Source organism: Chionomys nivalis, chromosome 4, assembly GCF_950005125.1.
Source record: "Chionomys nivalis chromosome 4, mChiNiv1.1, whole genome shotgun sequence".
Lineage (NCBI taxonomy): Eukaryota > Metazoa > Chordata > Mammalia > Rodentia > Cricetidae > Chionomys > Chionomys nivalis.
In genome coordinates this window covers 73294243-73312132 of record NC_080089.1, presented here as the reverse complement: position 1 = coordinate 73312132, position 17890 = coordinate 73294243, and the positions used below count along the sequence as shown (strand labels likewise).

The following is a 17890-nucleotide window of genomic DNA, read 5'->3' as shown; positions in this document are numbered from 1 at the left end:
CAATGAACACTTATCAGCTCTCTCTCTCTCTCTCTCTCTCTCTCTCTCTCTCTCTCTCTCTCTCTCTCTCTCTCTCTCACACACACACACACACACACACATACATTTAAAAGATAAAAATTAAAATTATGGAAATAAATGCTCATTATTATTGGGTAGAGAATAAAGCTGCTTTAGTTTAAAGCACGGCAAACTATAGCCAGAGAGAGAGAGAGAGAGAGAGAGAGAGAAGGCGAAGTCGAAGAGACTCCATGTAGCTGCAGAAACCGTATTGGTAAACCATGAGCCTAAAATATAAAATAATAGGAATGGGTTAATTCAAGATGTAAGAGTTAGCTGGTATAGGGGTTGTTGTTGTTTTATTCTGTTTTGTTTGTTTGTTTTGGTTTTGGTTTTTGAGATAGACTTTCTCTGTGTAGCCTTTGCTGTCCTGGAACTCACTTTGTAGATCAGGCTGGCCTCAAACTCAGAGATCCACCTGCCTCTGCCTCCTGGGTGTTGGATTAAAGGTGTGTGCCACCAATTCCCAGCAGGTGTTTTTATTTGTGAGTTAATTATAATATACACTACTTTTATTTAAAAAATAAACAAGTCTGGATATTGTGCACAAATCACCTACATAAACTTCAAAAGGACAGAGGTTTCAAGGAGGAACAAACTAGCGAGCACTGTCACAAAGCTGGCTGTTGGTGGTAAAGTCCTGTTCCATGCTGGAAAAATGAAACAAAAGCAAATTAAAGGAGTCAGCAGAAAGACAGCGCTTCTATGCAGACCCTGTCATTTGTATGGTCCCTGCCACAGCAATGTTAGCCACAGATGTATGAAGCAGTCAGAACCTGAGGGAACCTGAGCATCCTGCGCGCTTGACATGGTCCTCACAGAACCTGAGCATCCTGCATGCTTGGCATGGTCCTCACAGAATCTGAGCATCCTGCATGCTTGGCATGGTCCTCACAGAATCTGAGCATCCTGCGTGTCTGGCATGGTCCTCACAGAACCTGAGCATCCTGCGTGCTTGGCATGGTCCTCACAGAACCTGAGGGAACCTGAGCATCCTGTGTGCTTGGCATGGTCCCCACAGAAGTGGGCCTTCCAAAACTTGCCAGCTTACAGAGATTCACAAAACAAAAGATTTCTTGAATGAGACCACTAGAAGAAGACCACGTCATAGAAAAACCAAAACAACAACAATAAATACATTTACTTAGTTGAAGGCTAGCCAAGGCAAATAAGAATAACACACACATACACTCCTGTGTTCCACACTCAGAAGTATGATCCTGTCTTCTACCTTTGGAAACATAACTACTCTCAAATTAACCCTTAGTCAACATCAAAGCAGAGTTCCTCATCAATACCAGTGAGTGGTTAACTGCTACTCAGAAAATTTTAGGACACAATAAAGTCAATTTACAGCAAGCCCATGGCCAGCATCAATTTAAATGGAGAGAAACTCAAAACATGTCCATCAGAATCAGAAATAAGACAAAGATGGCCACTCCATACTGATTCAATATGATACTTGAAGTCCTAGATAGAGCAATAAGACAACTAAAGGAGACTAAGGGGATACAAATAGACACACACACACACAGAGGATACCTATACACTCCTGAACAATAAAGTAATGACTGGAGGTATCACCAGCCCCGATCTTAAATTGTACTGGAGAATTACAGTAATAAAAACAGTATGGTATTTTGGAATTTAAAAAAAAGAGATATCAATAGAATAGAATTGAAGACACAGAAATAAATCCATACATCTATGAACACCTGATTTTGATAAAGAAGTCATAGATATACACTGGAAATATACATTTTCAACAAATGGTGCTAGTCAAACTGGGTGAATGAATGTAGAAGAATGTAAATAGATCCATACTTAATCACTGTAATAGGAAGGCTGATAGTTTGTTCCCAGCTGCCTAGCCCCAAAATAATCACATAGAAACTGTACTAATTAAATTATTGACTGGCTCATTAGCTCTAGCTTTTTATTGGCTAACTATTACATATTAATTTAACCCATTTCTATTAATCTGTGTATCATCATGTGACTGTGGCTTACCTGCTAAAGTTCCCTTGTCTGTCTCTAGCATGGCATCTCTCTGACTCTGCCTTCCTTTCTCCCAGCATTCAGTCCAGTCCTCCCTGCCTAGCTGTGCTCTGCCCTGCCCTGCTCTGCTATAGGCTTAGAGCAGTTCTTTATTAACCAATGATATTCACAGGATACAGTGGGGAATCCCACATTGCCTCCCCTTTTCTGTTTAAATAAGAAGAAAGGTCTTAGCTTCAACATAGAAATATTACATATAACAAAACAGGTATCAAGCAAGAATTACAGTTATATCTATCTTATCTTTTATCATAACTAAGGAAAACTTTATCATAACTATCTATTCTTCAATTCCATCAAAGACTCCAGAAGGATATAATATTATCTATGTAAACAGGAAGTGTATTATAAGCAACTTTCAAAACTCTAGAATTGACAGAGACACCTAGCTGCCTGGACAGTTACCCAAAGTTCTTCTATACCATTGGGGCATCCGTTTTCAACCTACCCATAGCATAGGCCTATTGTATCTAGCAGACTTTTTCATAAATCAGGAAATTTCAAAGACAGTTCTGCCTATATTGGCAGTTTGTCAGTTACTTTCTTCTGAGTCCTGAAGAATATCTAGTAGACTCATTCATGAAGTAGGAATCCTGAAGGACCATCTCTCACTTTTAGGCAAGTTCAGCAATCATTTTTCTGCTGGTTCTGCATGTCCAGTTCATCAAACAGTTCAGACAAGAGCAGTTTCTTACCCAAATTTCTAACCAATGGGATTCTTGGATGCCCATCTCCCTCTTGAAATAATTGGTGCTGTCAGGAGATGTGTCTCATTGTCATTATAAGTCCTAAATTCTTAAAACATCTTAAATGCCATATTCTGTAGTCTTTAAAAGACTTGAAGAATATACTCCATAAAGCCACAGTGGTTAGGTATAGAGCAAGGCACTGGGGAGGAGGATGAATCTCCCTATGAAGGGGCAATACAATAGACATTTATGGGAGGAATAGGAGTGGGTTAGAATGGGAGGATAAACCACGGAGGGAGAGGGGAGAGGGGACAAAGCAAAGAATACAGGGAGGGACAACTAAAACTAAGGGCATTCTGAGTGAGTTGTATAGAAACCTAATACAGTAGAATCTTCCTGAAATATATGCGTACATGAAGAGGATCTAAGTGAAATTGCCAAATAACAGTAGAGACAAAGACCCATCTGGACATTTCTTAACAAAATGAAGCTTCCAGTATTGAAGATAGGTTACATCTAGTCGAGTTCTTGGCCAAAAGGATCCCATGGACACCCACAAATAACTCAAGCTATTGCCAAGGCTACTGGTGGCTCTCCAGAAACTGATGGGTAGGCCCTATTGCCGAAGACAACACCAATATAACTCACAGAACATAGATAAGTTGAGCTGGTGCCTACCTTGAGTCCATCTCTATGGACTAGTGCTCACAGAACTGGGAGAGGCATTCTGCACACTGCCTAAGGTGAGAGGTAAACATCAGCCCAGCTACAAACCCTTCTATCTACAAGGGGGACTTGCCTACAAGATGTGCTGGTGCAGTAGTGGCACAAAGCTTGTGGGAGTAACCAACCAATATCTGATTTGACTTAAGGCCCACTCCTAGGGAGCTAGGGAAACATCAAATACTACTGTTCTGCCAGAGGAACATAGCAATAAGATGATCCCTAATGACATTCTTTTATACTCAGAGATGCTGCCTTCTGCAGCAGATGGGAACGAACACAGAGACCCACAGTAAGACAATATGCAAAGAATGAGAGTGCTCGGGACACTCAATCGTAAAAGGAAATGTCTCCTCCAAATTCCTCCCCTCGAGGAACCCTGCAGATAAGGAGGTAGAAAGAGGTAAGAGCCACAGTGGATGAAGGACACAAAGGGATCAAGGCCTTCTAGACACAACATATGAGCTGACAAACATATGAGCTCACAGAAACTATGGCAACGTGTACAGGGCCTGTACAGGTGTAGAGCAGATGGGGTCCTGGAGCTTAAAGAAGAAATGCACACATGGCCCTGTCTCTATTCTGAACCCAGAAGTTATCTCCAGTTGATAGCTACTTGCAAATGAAAAATTAGTTTTCTTCCAGGAAGTCTCACTTGGGGAAACAAACCACTTTTAAGGGTAGGCTCTGTGTCTAGCAGTAGACGGCCAAAGAAAACAAACCCAATGACAATGGAATTTTGGAGGTTCTTTGTCTCATAATGTTGTCAGGGCTTTTTTGGTCTTACAGATCCTTCAGGTATATGATATGGTTTCTGGCTTTGTGTTTTTATGAAATTCTTGTGTGTGGGATTATGTGTGTGTGTCTGCATCTATATGTACTTCCTGCGCTTTTTATTTGACTCTTTTTGTTTGGTTGGTTGGTTGGTTGGTTCTATTTCAGTTTGTTTGCTTTTGCTTTATCTTATCGTCTTCTCTTTTTTATTATTCCTTAGATGTATATTTGTTTGTTTTTATTCTTCTCTCATACATTACATCACTACTGAAGTTTCCCATCTCTCCATCCGTGTGTGTGTGTGTGTGTGTGTGTGTGTGTGTACCGTCTGTCTGGTTGGTTTTTAAAGAGAGACAGAAAAGAGGGTATGGGTTTGGATGGGAAGAAAAAAGAGGAGGAACTGAGAGGAGCAGGGGGAGTCAAAACCATAATCAGAATATACAGCCTGAAAGAAATCTATTTTCAGCAATTACCTTAGGAGGTAATATCAATTAAGCAGACATGCAGATTAATCTTTGCTCTTCCAATACTCATGATCCAAGACATGCAATAAAACGAACCAACCAAGAAATTGCTTCTCAGTTGTTGGAGAGTTGAAGTTTCCAGCACAGATCCCAGCTCTACCTACTGAGTTACAGAGTTTTAGGAAGTGTTGCCTGCACACTTCACCTCTGCTTGTTAAGCTGCGTAGCCACAGCACTAACAAAACTAAACAACAGCCAAGTGTGTTCTGTGCAGGCATTGTGAGAGGACAGGTGCTAGCGTGGGAAAAGAAACATGAGCAGTTCAGAGGAACTATTTTTGCGACACACACGTTCATGTCTATTTAATCTGAGAGCAGTTCAGAGAACAACAGTCCCCACATTTAAACCCTCAGGGTTAGGCCTTAAGAGAATGCTGCTTTCTCGGGGACATTTTTTTTTTTTTTGGTTGTTTGTTTTGTTTTAAATTGTGCTACATTTAATTATCCAAATATTTTATACTTAAAGACATTTTATTTATTTATTATAGATTTTTGCCTCCTCCCCGCCACCGCCTCCCATTTCCCTCCCCCTCCCCCAATCAACTCCCCCTCCCTCAGCAGCCCGAAGAGCAGTCAGGGTTCCCTGTCTTGTGGGAAGTCCAAGGATCTCCCACCTCCTTCCAGGTCTAGTAAGGTGAGCATCCAAACAGCCTAGGCTCCCACAAAGCCAGTACGTGCAGTCAGACCCAAAAAGAGGAACATGGGATGTACTCACTCATAATGGGTTTCTAGCCATAAATAAAGGACATTGAGCCTATAATTCATGATCCCAGAGAAGCTAAATAAGAAGGTGAACCCAAAGAAAAACATATAGTTATCCTCTTAAAGCTATTTTTTAAACCTAAAACTACCTAGCGTTCTTAAGTCCATTTAAAAAAGATCTGTTTCACTATTTTTAACTCATGTATGTGATGTGTGTGTGGGGGGGGTGGGGTAAGTACATGAGTGCAGTACCCATGGAAGCCTGCATTGGTGTTACAGGGAGTTGAAGCCTATGGATGTGGGTGCTCAAACCAAACCTAGGTTCTCTGGATGAGCAGAAGTTGCTCTCAAACCCTGATCCATGGCTCCAGCCCTATGTCCATTCTTAAACCAAACAAATACTTATTTGTGTAGTTGCTGTGCAATTGTTGGATTGGGCTGCACAGAACAGGGAAAGGGGATAAACAAACTCAGCTCTCAATGTCCTTATTACTGAGTCACCCAGTGGTTAACTTTAAGTAAGCCTTTGTGTTGTTGGCAAAGCAGCTGTTTTTGTGTGTGTGAATTGAACAAACTCATTTCAGTGTTGAGTCATATATTTTTCTCATTTCCAAGGATGATATGGAAAACAACTTGCCTAATATATTTGCTTAGGTTAACACATGGAAAATACGAAATTCGTCTATGTAAGAATAAATCTCTGGTTCATGTCGGGATGGAGTCCCCAACATCATAGTGGTCAGCACCATATGAGCACTGCTCCCGTCAACTCCACAACTTAGGGTGAAATAAACTACTTATAAAATAAAACAGAATAAATTGCAGTCCATAAGCATATCCTTAGGAATCGCACATGTCTACAGAGTCCTGACATATATATGCTGGCTTTCTTTTTGACAATGCACAGTAAAACAGCACCCACTAACATATGCATTTGTCCTGGGCTAATGGATCACATGACCGCAATGCAATTCTGTCACAGTGAGATTCTTTTCTCACCTTTCATTTCACCCCAGTTTTTTGAAACAGTGTCTCTTGTAACTCAGGCTGCCCTTCAGCTATTTCTGTAGCTGAGGCTGACTGAACTTCTGATCCCCCTGCCTCCACCTCCCAAGTGCTGGGATTACAAGAGTTAAGTAATCTTTGACCACTGTACTACACTGAGCTCCCACTGCTGCCTTAAAACCCTGCTGTGGGGGCTGGGTAAATAACTCAGGTGTTCCGAGTACGTACTGATCTTGCAGAGGACCCAAGTTCTAGTCCCAGCACCTACACTGGACTGCTCAACATAGCCTGCAATTTAGTTCCTAGAGATCTAATGCCTTCTTCTAGACTCTCTGGGAACCTGCACTTTCATGCATATACCCATACACACATATACCCATATACACATATACACATATACTCATATACACATATGCACATATACCCATATACCCATAGACACATATACACACATATACACATATACTCATATACACATATAGACATAAACCCATATACACATACGCACATATACTCATATACACATATGCACATATACCCATCTACCCATACACACATATACACACATATACACATATACTCATACACACATATAGACATAAACCCATCTACACATACACACATATATCCATATACATATACACATATACATATACGCACACATAATCATCTACCCATACATAAATATACACATATACCATGTACACATACGCACATATACTCATATACACATACACATATATACCCATCTAACCATACACACACACACACATATACATATAACCACATACACATACACACATATATCCATAGACACATACATACATACATATATACATATACCCATATATACATACACACATATACACATACTTTTTAAAAGTAATAGAAGTATTGAAAACATCCCAACACAAAGGCTACCCCATGTGCCTTTGTTTCAGATCCTTTCTGTCATTTAACAAGCAAAGTCATTCACCACATGAGTATCCTCTTGTCACTTTAATACTGTAGCTTTGCCTTATTTTAACTTACTTTTTTCTAAGTGTGCTATGCTAATCTCCTAGAATAACTTCCTTGTCTTGGTTCCAAGTTTCATTTTCTGCCAGCTCAATGCCTCCTTTATTAGTTCTCACTCTTTTTCTCTTCAACTGGCCTCTCTTCTCCCTGACCACTTGCTTGTATTTGTTTGCATTTGCTTTAAAAGACTTATTGCATACCCTCTGTGTGCTGGAGGCTTTGCTGCCCTGTAGGGCTTTCCACAAGAGAGACTGTCACACACAACACCAGGAGTTTGCCCATGAAGAGACAGGTACCCTGAATGTTTCTGGGAGCCCAGATACCATATTTAAGCAAATTCAGTTGCCTGTGTGGCGACAACTAAGGAATGATGGTAGTTGGCGTAGAGAAGCTTGCACAAGTGGAATCTCTCATACCTGTTGAGAATCAGTTCCACCTTGTCTGCTGTAACAAAGTCAGTGTCTCCACCACTGCGTCCAGCCTGAGTTCACGAAGCACAGGCATCTTTCAGAAATCTCAACAGCAGCTAGAAATCCAGCACGCGCAATCTCCTGCAGTAGGGCACTCACTGAGGAAGGCATTTCTCCTGGAGTTGCCGGGAGCTAGTCTCTCACCCCTTGGCTCTTCCTCCACAAATATGTTTTCCCTAGGCTCAGCTGTCCCTTAGCCTTGACTCCTACACTGCATGGGGTTTTCCCCCTCTCAGTTCCACACAAACCAGTTATGAATGTGAATCCACTGCCACTGAGTCCATCCCTTCTTCCCTGAGAGATGGCAGAGGACAGCAGGCCACCTACCTGGAAGCAAGTCTGTGTAGAGTCCTAACGCTGTGATTCTGGTGTTTTTTGTGTGTGCGGTGGCCAGAACCAGGCTCTTTGGAAGCCTTTGAGCCCATCTCCTGCACTGAATGCTTCTACCTACACCTACCTAGCAGGGTGCTTGGGGAAGGGTGGGCAGTGTGGAGATACAGGATTGTAACACAAATAAATGAACGTTGTCTTACTTAAATCGCTGATTGCATACCTGTGAGTGTTTGTCTGCTTGTACACATACACTTGCCTGTGGAGGCCAGAGGACAACCTCAGCTGTCACTCCTCAGGTGCCATAAACCTGTTTCCTCGACATCAGGTCTCTTGCTGACACAGAGTTCACCCATAGGCTAATCTGGTTGAGGGTCTAACCCCAAGGTTCTACTTGTCTCTGCCTCCTCCAAAGTTAGATACAGGTGCTTTGGTCACACTGGGGTCTTTTAAAACTTCTCCTCTCTCTCTCTCTCTCTCTCTCTCTCTCTCTCTCTCTCTCTCTCTCTCTCTCTCTCTCTCCCTCTCCCTCTCCCTCTCCCTCTCCCTCTCCCCCTCCCCCTCCCCCTCCCCCTCCCCCTCCCCCCCCCCCCCTCTCTCTCTCCATATACGTGAAGTCAGAGAACAGCTTATGGGAGTTGGCTCTCTCCTTCCACCATGCGGGTCCTGGAGATTGAACACAGGTTCTCCATCTTGCCAGCAAGCATCTTTATCTTTACCTGTCCCTTCTACTCCAGTGGGTGTTCTCTCATAGGCCAGACAGCTTTCTTTCCTTTTTATTTTCCTCATGGCATCCCTTTAGGAAAAGAATCTCCCTGGCCTTGGCTTGTCCCATCTCCCCTTCTTTGAGCACACATCCATACTTCAGTTGATTTTTTCTTGTCTTTCTCAGTCACCAGGAAACCTTTATAGATCTGTCATCCATGGTTACTAAATCCCAACTATCACTTGGACACTGGACTGGGGCGTTTCCACCTTTCCTAATTCATCCGCATACCTGCCGTTTAGTATTTACTCTCAGGGGGAAGACAGCTGGGGGAATCCGAGTTCCCTGGTGAGGAATAATTATATCCTATGTCTGTCTGACGTCAAGACCCATCCCACTTCTCAAAGGGCTTGAGAGTGAGGGTTGAGACAGCATCATCTCCTGCTTAATCCACACGAGCAAGCCTGTGTTCCAAATAAAAGGAAACAATGCAAAACAAATACAACTTAAGCTCAACCACAGGGTGACTGAGGTTCAAGCCATTCTTCAGTCTGAGGGTGTATCTACAAAGAGATTTTGTTTCTTCATCTACAAAACCTATTATTTACGCACTCAGAGTCAACAGTGTGGGCAGTGGTTCATTCAAAGTACCAGGTCTAGCAAAAACAGGAGAAAACCTGTTGAAAGAGTGATCCTGCGTCCTAAGATCGTAACTCAGAGACGAGTTCCACACAGAGTGTGGGCTCCAGTTTGGAGTCCAGAGCTGAGGAGCACCTTCGGGGCCAAAGAAGACCCAGCACTGTGCTGCTTTCTAACCTTGCCCAGCCTCTGCCCATTCCAAAGCCGTCCCTGGCAAGTAGGTCCCCCTCGCTCTCCTCTGCTAGGTTCCTACTGACCAAAGAAGTCATTCTCTAGCAACGGCTACAAATTCTGTCCCTGGGGCATAAATAAATGCTCAACTCCTGGAGTTCACGGGCCAATGAGGGCCTAAGAGGCCTCCAATCGATCCAACCCATTTTAACTAGCAAGAAACTACCTAGTAATAGCTCGTTTGTATTTCTTGGAGGAGGGACACCAGAAACCCTTATTTCATTCTCCACAATAATCAGAGGGCACGCGGCTAGGGCAGCACCATCTCCCAGCTGCTGGTTACATCAAAGGCTTGAAGCACAAATTCAATTTTATGATGTTAATCTTGGCCTGCCACTCAGAAATTTTCTCTGAGGGACATGATTTTTTTTTCTTCTGAATTTCATTTTAAGAATGATTTTTTTTCATCCTCAATCAATGAAGATATGTTTTCATCAAAAGACTCCATCTTGGCAGAATTCAATTGGCTACCTCAATCCCTTTTGGTGACACGGTATTAATTAAAATAGTTTGTGTTGCACCTCGGCTGGCAAAAGAGGCAGTGAAAAAAGCAGCTACTCAGAACATATGTTCTAAACACGGCAACACAGAGGCCAGAAAATAATTTGCTCCTTCTCCGGGTGACAGACATTAGCAATTCAAGGGTCATTCCCACTCACTTTCTGTCACTGGGAAAAAGAAGGAAAAGAAGAAAAAGAGACTGCAGCTCTCTCTGTCAGAGTTTTGTTCAATAGAAAACCTAAGTGTAGGTAAACAGAATTCTCCATATCCTGCCCTTCTGGGACCACAGGACCAGTAATTACCTCTGTAGCCAGGGCGTGGTGGGGTGCTCAGAGTCAGTTTTTCTTAGGCTAAATGAGTAAATGGAAAGATGAGAAGAACACAATGATTAAGGAAGTTCCTTCTCAGCTTTGAAATAAAGATTACCATTGAATATGCTGTGTTTCTCAAAAGCAGGCATAGAGAATTATTTAAAGTTTCTCTCAGCTAAAAGAGGAGACAACTACAAAGTGTGTCACAAAAAGCAAAACATCTTGGATTTGGTAGTCATGTAGAAAATAGGTGTTGACTGACTCCAACACACCCTTAGGAAATGCCTGACTCAGCAGTCTATCAAACGCCGAGGTGAGCATCCTCAGTGCCTACAGATCATGAAACCTGTGTACTCTCAGGGATAGAAGATTTCCATAAGATACATAGAGGGCCAGAAACAGGGTGAATTTGCACGGCCTGAATGGGGAATGAGGAGGATTATTGGTGTGTGTATGTGGGGGGGGGATCAAATATTGAATTATTCAGTTGGGGATTTATATTCAAAATTGAGAAACACTATGGAACAATCTAATAAAATAGTTCATGACTGATCTAAGCCCCCCCCCCCTTCCTAGTCCTGAACTCATCTATCTGCTGTAATCCTTGATAGCCTAGGACAGACCTTCATCTGCAAGTGCTTAGAGAAAACTGTTTTAGGTGAGACTTTCTTCGGTATTAAAAAAAAAGATAAAACGCATTAAATTAAAGGAAAACCTGTCCAGTCACAATAGATATTCAGTGAAAGTCTGCTCTCAATGAAAAACTCCGCCTCAAAATGTAGGGTGAGGAGAGAACGATAAAGCCACCCAGAGTTGATTTCTGGGCTCTGCACACATGAGCGCATATTTGCAAGGGCACCACATGCACACCTATATGCACACAATCACATCCACATACCTGTACCAGCACCACACACACAAAATGAACATTTTCCGTGGGCTCAGCATCATCTTAGCATTCTGTTCAAATGAAGATTCCTGGGTGTCCCACTGGATGGAACCTCAGGATGAGTCCAGGAATCAGAACCTAGACTCGGGTTCCAGCGACATTTACATGTAAGCTGAGCAGTTTGACTCGTCTTCGCTTGATTCTGTCTGAACCTTATGTATATCATCAGTACAATGAACAAATGTTCAAGTTAACTGATCAAATCAAAGAAGATAAACAAAGCAAACAAATGCCCCAAAAGAATAATTTTTACCTAATTTCTTATGCCAGATAATCATGGTTTGGTGAGAATGGAAACCCAGCCTGATCGAGGATTTTAGGAACTGACAGGGCTGGTCTGAATCCTGCAGAACAATTTTTCTCAGAAATGAACAAAACCTAAAGTAATTAAATTCCTTTTTTCTCTCTAGTGGTACCTACACAGTAGGTATAATTTTTCCACGCCTTGCGGGGCATTGCAACAAAACTCTTTAATTTGAAATCATGTAGTCAGTCATAAGAGGCAGGAAGAGGCAAGTCTGGGTGTTCATTTATTCAGCCAACTTGGACAAAACTTGGAAGATGGGGGACTAAGGCATGCGTACTCGAGCTAGAATTTAAAGGAAAAGACTTCTGTACTTAAAAGGATTTGGAAAGCTAACAATACCAAAGAGAAGTCAAGAGGGTAAAATTTCATAAGAATTTCCTCTTAAAATGTTCAGTTATCATTTTAAGAATGAATAATGAATTCATTAGTCCATCCTAAATAATAAATCTATTTTCTTATCAATACCTCTTTCTTGACATTCCCCCTCCCCAACATTCACTTACATAGCTCAGAAGAAAGTAATGGGTGGGGTTTGGACAGAGATACCATTAGACTCACGTAGGAATGCAGATATTTTTTCTGGCAAGAGAACACATGCAGAGTGGGAGGACCTTCTTCCCAACTCAGACTTGGAGAAGAAGGGAAGGAGCAAGAGCAGTAAATACTGCTTTAGACTTCATTCCAAACTATACCAGCTAAGTTGTTTATTGCTTGGTTTTTAAAATACATTCTACATACATGTATATGTGTGTATATGCATGCCATATGTGTACGAGTGCCCCTGAAGGCTTGAGGAGAGTGTGGAATCCTCTGGAGCTGGAGTTAGAGGCAGTTATAGACACTCTGACTTGGGTGCTGGGAACTGAACTGTGATCTTTTGGAAGAACTGAGCCATCCCTTCCAGTCTGTGTTGGTCTGCTTGTTACGATATGCATGACGGAGGGTCATAAGTTGCGTCTGGACTGAAGCATGGACTAATGTTTCACTGTATCTAACCAGAGCAAGTGCTCTAGGGCAGGACCCTGAGTCATGACACTTCAGCCCACAGGAAAGCCCTGTGTGCATAACTTAGCCTTCCTACAGCCACCCGAAGGCAACGCCCTTACAGGAGAGATTCCGAAGTCACGAGAATTTCCAGTTTGCATTTGAGGACAGCAAAATCCAGAGGTGTAATAATAGCTGTAGTCAACTTAGGAAATGCTTGGAAGTCTTAGCTGTGAAGAAGTATGAGAGGAGATATGCTTCCCTGTTCTCCATCTTCCCTATGCAGGTCAGTGTGTGGATATTCAACCCGAGAGTGTGACCATGAGGTGTACACCAGAGCAAAGGGCAGATGGGGAAAGTAGCCTGCATTCTACTCTGCTGTGAAGCCATCTAAAATCACATCTGCTCCCTGGGCTCACAACTTACCTCTTGCTCACGGGCAACACATTCACCAATTGTGAACTAGGACTCCATCCTGGGCTTGCTTAAATGTTGATCATGCACGTGTAGGACTTGATAATTATTTTGAGACAGATTTTACCTTAATAAAAGTTTCCTTTTATTAAGACAAGTTATGGTGACAAAAGGATCAGAAGTTCAAAGACACCCCCAGCAGCATAGAGAATTTGAAGTAAGACTTGGCTACATGAGACCTTTTATCAAAACAGAACAAAAAACAACAATAAATCTCCAAGAATGGAAAATATCACGAGAAAAAGAACACTGAAGAAATTGTTCCTGTTTGTTGAATGACAATTAATTGCAGACTCTGTACGGTTTGTGTCATATCCTTCACCAATCTATAAAACATCCTAGGGAATATTATTCTCTCCAGCCAGGAGGAAATGAGACGTGGAGGGAGAGTAAAAGTAATTAGTCTGAGGTCCCAACCGTCCTAAACCCCATGCCCTTTGTCACCTGCAGAGATGTCCAGCATACCAGAACACCTTCTGGAACCAAGAGGAAAGTCCACAGTCCAAATTCTGCAGAGCAGTGATTCCCAGCACAGGACACGTGCGTGCTAAGAAGAGATCAAATACCCTTCCCGACAAGTCTTTATTCTGAAAACTAAGGGAAAACAGAAAAAACACACCCCCTACACACACACACACACACACACACACACACACAAGGTAAAGACTTTTAAAAACCCCAGAGTCAATATAGGAAGGGACTTAATGGGACTTCAAGATTGAGCTGGAACTAGAACTCAAAACACAGTTCAGTTCTTTCCACCTGATTCCCACCATAACCTCTGATTCTGCTTAATGGAGAGCAAGGTCCAGAAACCTCAACAACTGGGGACAATAAAACATGCATTTAAAAAAATGAGTCAGAGAAGTACCACCTACAATGTGCAGACAGAGCAGTTACGGGGACTGCCACTGTGAGTGATTAGAAATAACAGAAATAAGCAAATCGTCAAGATCTGGGATATTGGAGCACAGCAGTCTTGAAACCTTGGGATGTCCTGATACAATATTTTCAAGGTGCCTCAAGAACTCTTTCTCAGGGAGATTGTTCATGAGGACCCGAGATTCCTCATGTTCCCCTTGGGTAGAGACAGTAGAAGAGCCTTTACATGTGGAGAAGCCTGGCAGCAAACATTGTCTTGAGAAAGAAGGTCCAATCTACAAATATTACCCCCCCCCCGCCAAAGAAGCCGCAATATTGGCCTCCACACAGACAATCAATTTCTGTGGTTTTTAAAATTAGTCTTTTTAGAGCATCACGTGGAGGGCCACTTCCTTTCTCCTCTAGTGTACTCTTTACAGAGTTAGAGGCTGTTAGCATTGGAGGAACTAAAAGAAAGGAAGGAACTAGTGGTGTAAAATAAAAAGAATGGAAAAAAGAAGAAAAAGAACTCCAAGTACCTGTAAGGACTTGCTGGAAATGTGTTTACTTTCTTCTCCCCTGGTGCTTGAGATTTCTGGAAGGTAGGCAGAGGGACTTGCTGACCCCCACCCCTTTTGGAGGAGTTACCAACTGCTGATGACTTCTGGGTCAGAAAGAGGTAGTTTTAAGGGTGTGGTCCCTGCTGGACCCACTCTTCAGTGGATGGCCCCAACACACACACACACACACACACACACACACTTGTATATGGACAGCACAAATTGTACTTTGTGGGTTATTTTTTTAAAAAACGAAGACTAGAAGCTAGGAAGAGGAGTGGAATACTGGGGTGGATTTGGGTGGGGTTAGGGGAAGAGATGGGAGTGAATATGTATTATATAATATATAATTATGCATATGTGAAATTCCCAAAGAATTAAATATGTGTAGAAAAATACAATTTAAAGGTGTGGGGATGTGGGGGAGTTAAAGAAGATAGAGCAAGTGAGAACCTTGTATGCGAATAGAGTCAGGGGCAGAAGCCAGATAGAAAAGGGAGGTGAAAGATTCTAAATATTTGCATGAATTGAAAAATATTTCCCAAACTGACCTAGTGTCCAATGTCTGACCTTGAACTCCTTGGACAGACGACCTCCAGGAGGAAGAAGAAAGGGTTTAAGGCAGAGCCAGGCTCTGTGCAGACCATTGTTAACTGTACACAAAGAGCTGGAAGGAAGGCAGGCTGTTGGACAGGATTCATTGCCCTGGAGAGCGCGCGTCTTGCTTTCAGGTCACCTTACCGGGATTTCCTTAAAACAGGCGAGCCCCTGCCACCCCGTGTGATTCCGCCTCTCCCCAGTCAAACTCACAAGAGACGGATCTTGACTGAGCAGATCTTCTTTAGAGCGGTCTCGGCCACAGGTGGGAGCTACCTTTATCCCTGAGTCCCCCGCTGCCTTCAGCTGTCACAGCCAGCAGAAGCTCACCTCCACCGGCCGTTCTCCTCGCCACGGAACTAGCTGTAAAGTCCTAGAAACTTTCTCCACCGGAAAGGTAAGTGTCCCAAAGCATCCAGGAGCAGGTTCCCAGTAAAACCCAACCAAGGTGGGGACAGCTAAAGGCAGCTGTCCCCTGGCCCACCCAACAGATGCTCAGATTTCCAGAAAGGGAGGAGCCGGAGTAACGCCAGACCCGCAGGTGACAGGGCAGGGCTGGGACGTTTCAGGTCGGACCCGCCTCCACCTGCCTGCCCCGCCCAGGCCGGCGCTGACCCAGCTAGCTCCGGTCCTGCCTGCTTCCCACTGCCCTCTCTCAGGCAGTGAACTCCCTGCCGCTGACCAGGGCCAATCCTTCCAGGGACTCTGCCGCTGAAATCCAAGGAGTACAGTGTCAGAGCACCAAGAACTTCGGTAAGGGGTGGGGGGTTCCTCAGAGAGGGCCTGCTGTGAGACTGGAGTGCTGGGTTGCACTGTTTAGACTGCTAAAGGGGCTAAGGAAACGCTCAGCCAGTAAAACGCTGACCTCACAAATGTGGGGTCCTTAACGCGGTAAAAATGTCTGGCTTAGAGGCACACTTATAATCCCTATTCTGAGGAGGTGCAGACAGGCCAATCACTGCGGCCAGCAGCCTGGCTGAATCCCTGAACTGCAGGCTATGAGAGACCTTGTCAAAAAATTACCTAAGGTTGTTGTCTAGCTTATACACACACACATACACACACACACACACACACACACACACACACACACACACGAAAGAATGGCAGCCAGTGGGGAGAGAGAGAAAGTAAAATTTAAGTCTCCTAACTAGCATCCCTCTGAGCCTGGGCTGTGAGTGGTCAAGCGCTTTGACGCAGTGAGTGGGTTGGAAAAATGAGAGGGGCTCAGTTGTTTCACCCTTCAAACCATGAGGCCACGGCATTAGGAGACCCCTAGAAAGAGGAGGACAGTAATTTTATCCCCTTCCTCCTCAATAATGCCAGTTCTCCAGTCGGCACCGGATAGGGTGTCCTGCTTAGGAGGACTGGTTCCAAGGTTGTAGGAAAAGCCTTTATCTTCCTGTCTCAGAATTGTATTCTCTGTGTCTTACTAGTTTCCTATTCTGGGTCCAGTCGGAGGCTCAGTTCCCCTCCCAGGCAACACTGTCCCACGATCTACCCACAGAATTCCTCCTTTGGTGTAATAACGGTTACCACAGCTTACTGTCACTGCCACACAGTAGCCCTGTAAAAGATGGGACCTTGAGCCCACAGTAGATACCTCAGACCTTGCTGAAGAAAGCCATGCATGTAGCCAGTCACTCACTGCTAAGGGCCCCAGCCTCCTCCCCAGAGCCTCAATAACCTTCCATCATTAGTTCTGAATGCTAAGTATACATCAAAGTTAGGAATTCCACATGCGCCTCAGCCCTGAGCCTCTCTTCAACCTTCCGGGCAGAGCCCTCAGCTCTAGTTCTCACGGAGGCTCCGGCGGGTGGAAAGAACTTGGGGCTTAGTTGCTGTAGTAAGATGCCTGGCATAGTAATTTAGGGTTTTACACAATATCCTATTCTGGGTCTTACTCCATTAAGTCTAGTGCCTAGGGTCGTGATATTGTCAGAACCAACAAGATAGGATCCAGGGACGAAAAGCTTTTGAACTGAAGAAAGTATTGTAAATAGAGAGCTTATAGGCCAGGCAGGGGTAATGGCCACCTTTAAACCCAACACTCAGGAGGCAGAGGCAGGAGGATCTCTGTGAGTTAAAAGCCAGTGTGGTCTACAGAGCCAGTTCCAGGGCAGCCACGGCTACACAGAAAAATACTGTCTTAAAGAAAACCCTTCATTTGAAACAAGATCTCCTTCAGTAGCACAGTCTGGCTTCAAACTTAGGTGCCCCCCCCCATCCGGTTCTCCTGAGAGCTGGAATTAAAGGCTTGCACCACCACCACGCCCAGTCTGTTTAGTAGTGTTTGTACTAGTGCAGCAGTGGCAGTACCAGATTTTTCTGAACCCTGTGACCCTGAAAGGCAGCAGCAAAGGGTAAAGAAATATATATAGCTGTGTTCCAGCAAGAGCTTGCAGGGAGCCCCGTCCCA

The 17890-nt window shown here is 43.6% G+C and overlaps 1 protein-coding gene across 1 annotated transcript in view; it reads right to left on the bottom strand.

Annotated features, from left to right (window-relative positions):
* Window positions 1–15704, bottom strand: part of Wdr72 (WD repeat domain 72) — a 170915-nt gene extending 155211 nt beyond the window's left edge. Inside the window, exon 1 of the mRNA XM_057768149.1 lies at window positions 15685–15704. The gene's annotated coding sequence lies outside the window, so the exon portion shown is untranslated. The remainder of the gene's footprint in view (window positions 1–15684) is intronic.
* Window positions 15705–17890: the final 2186 nt, after the last annotated feature.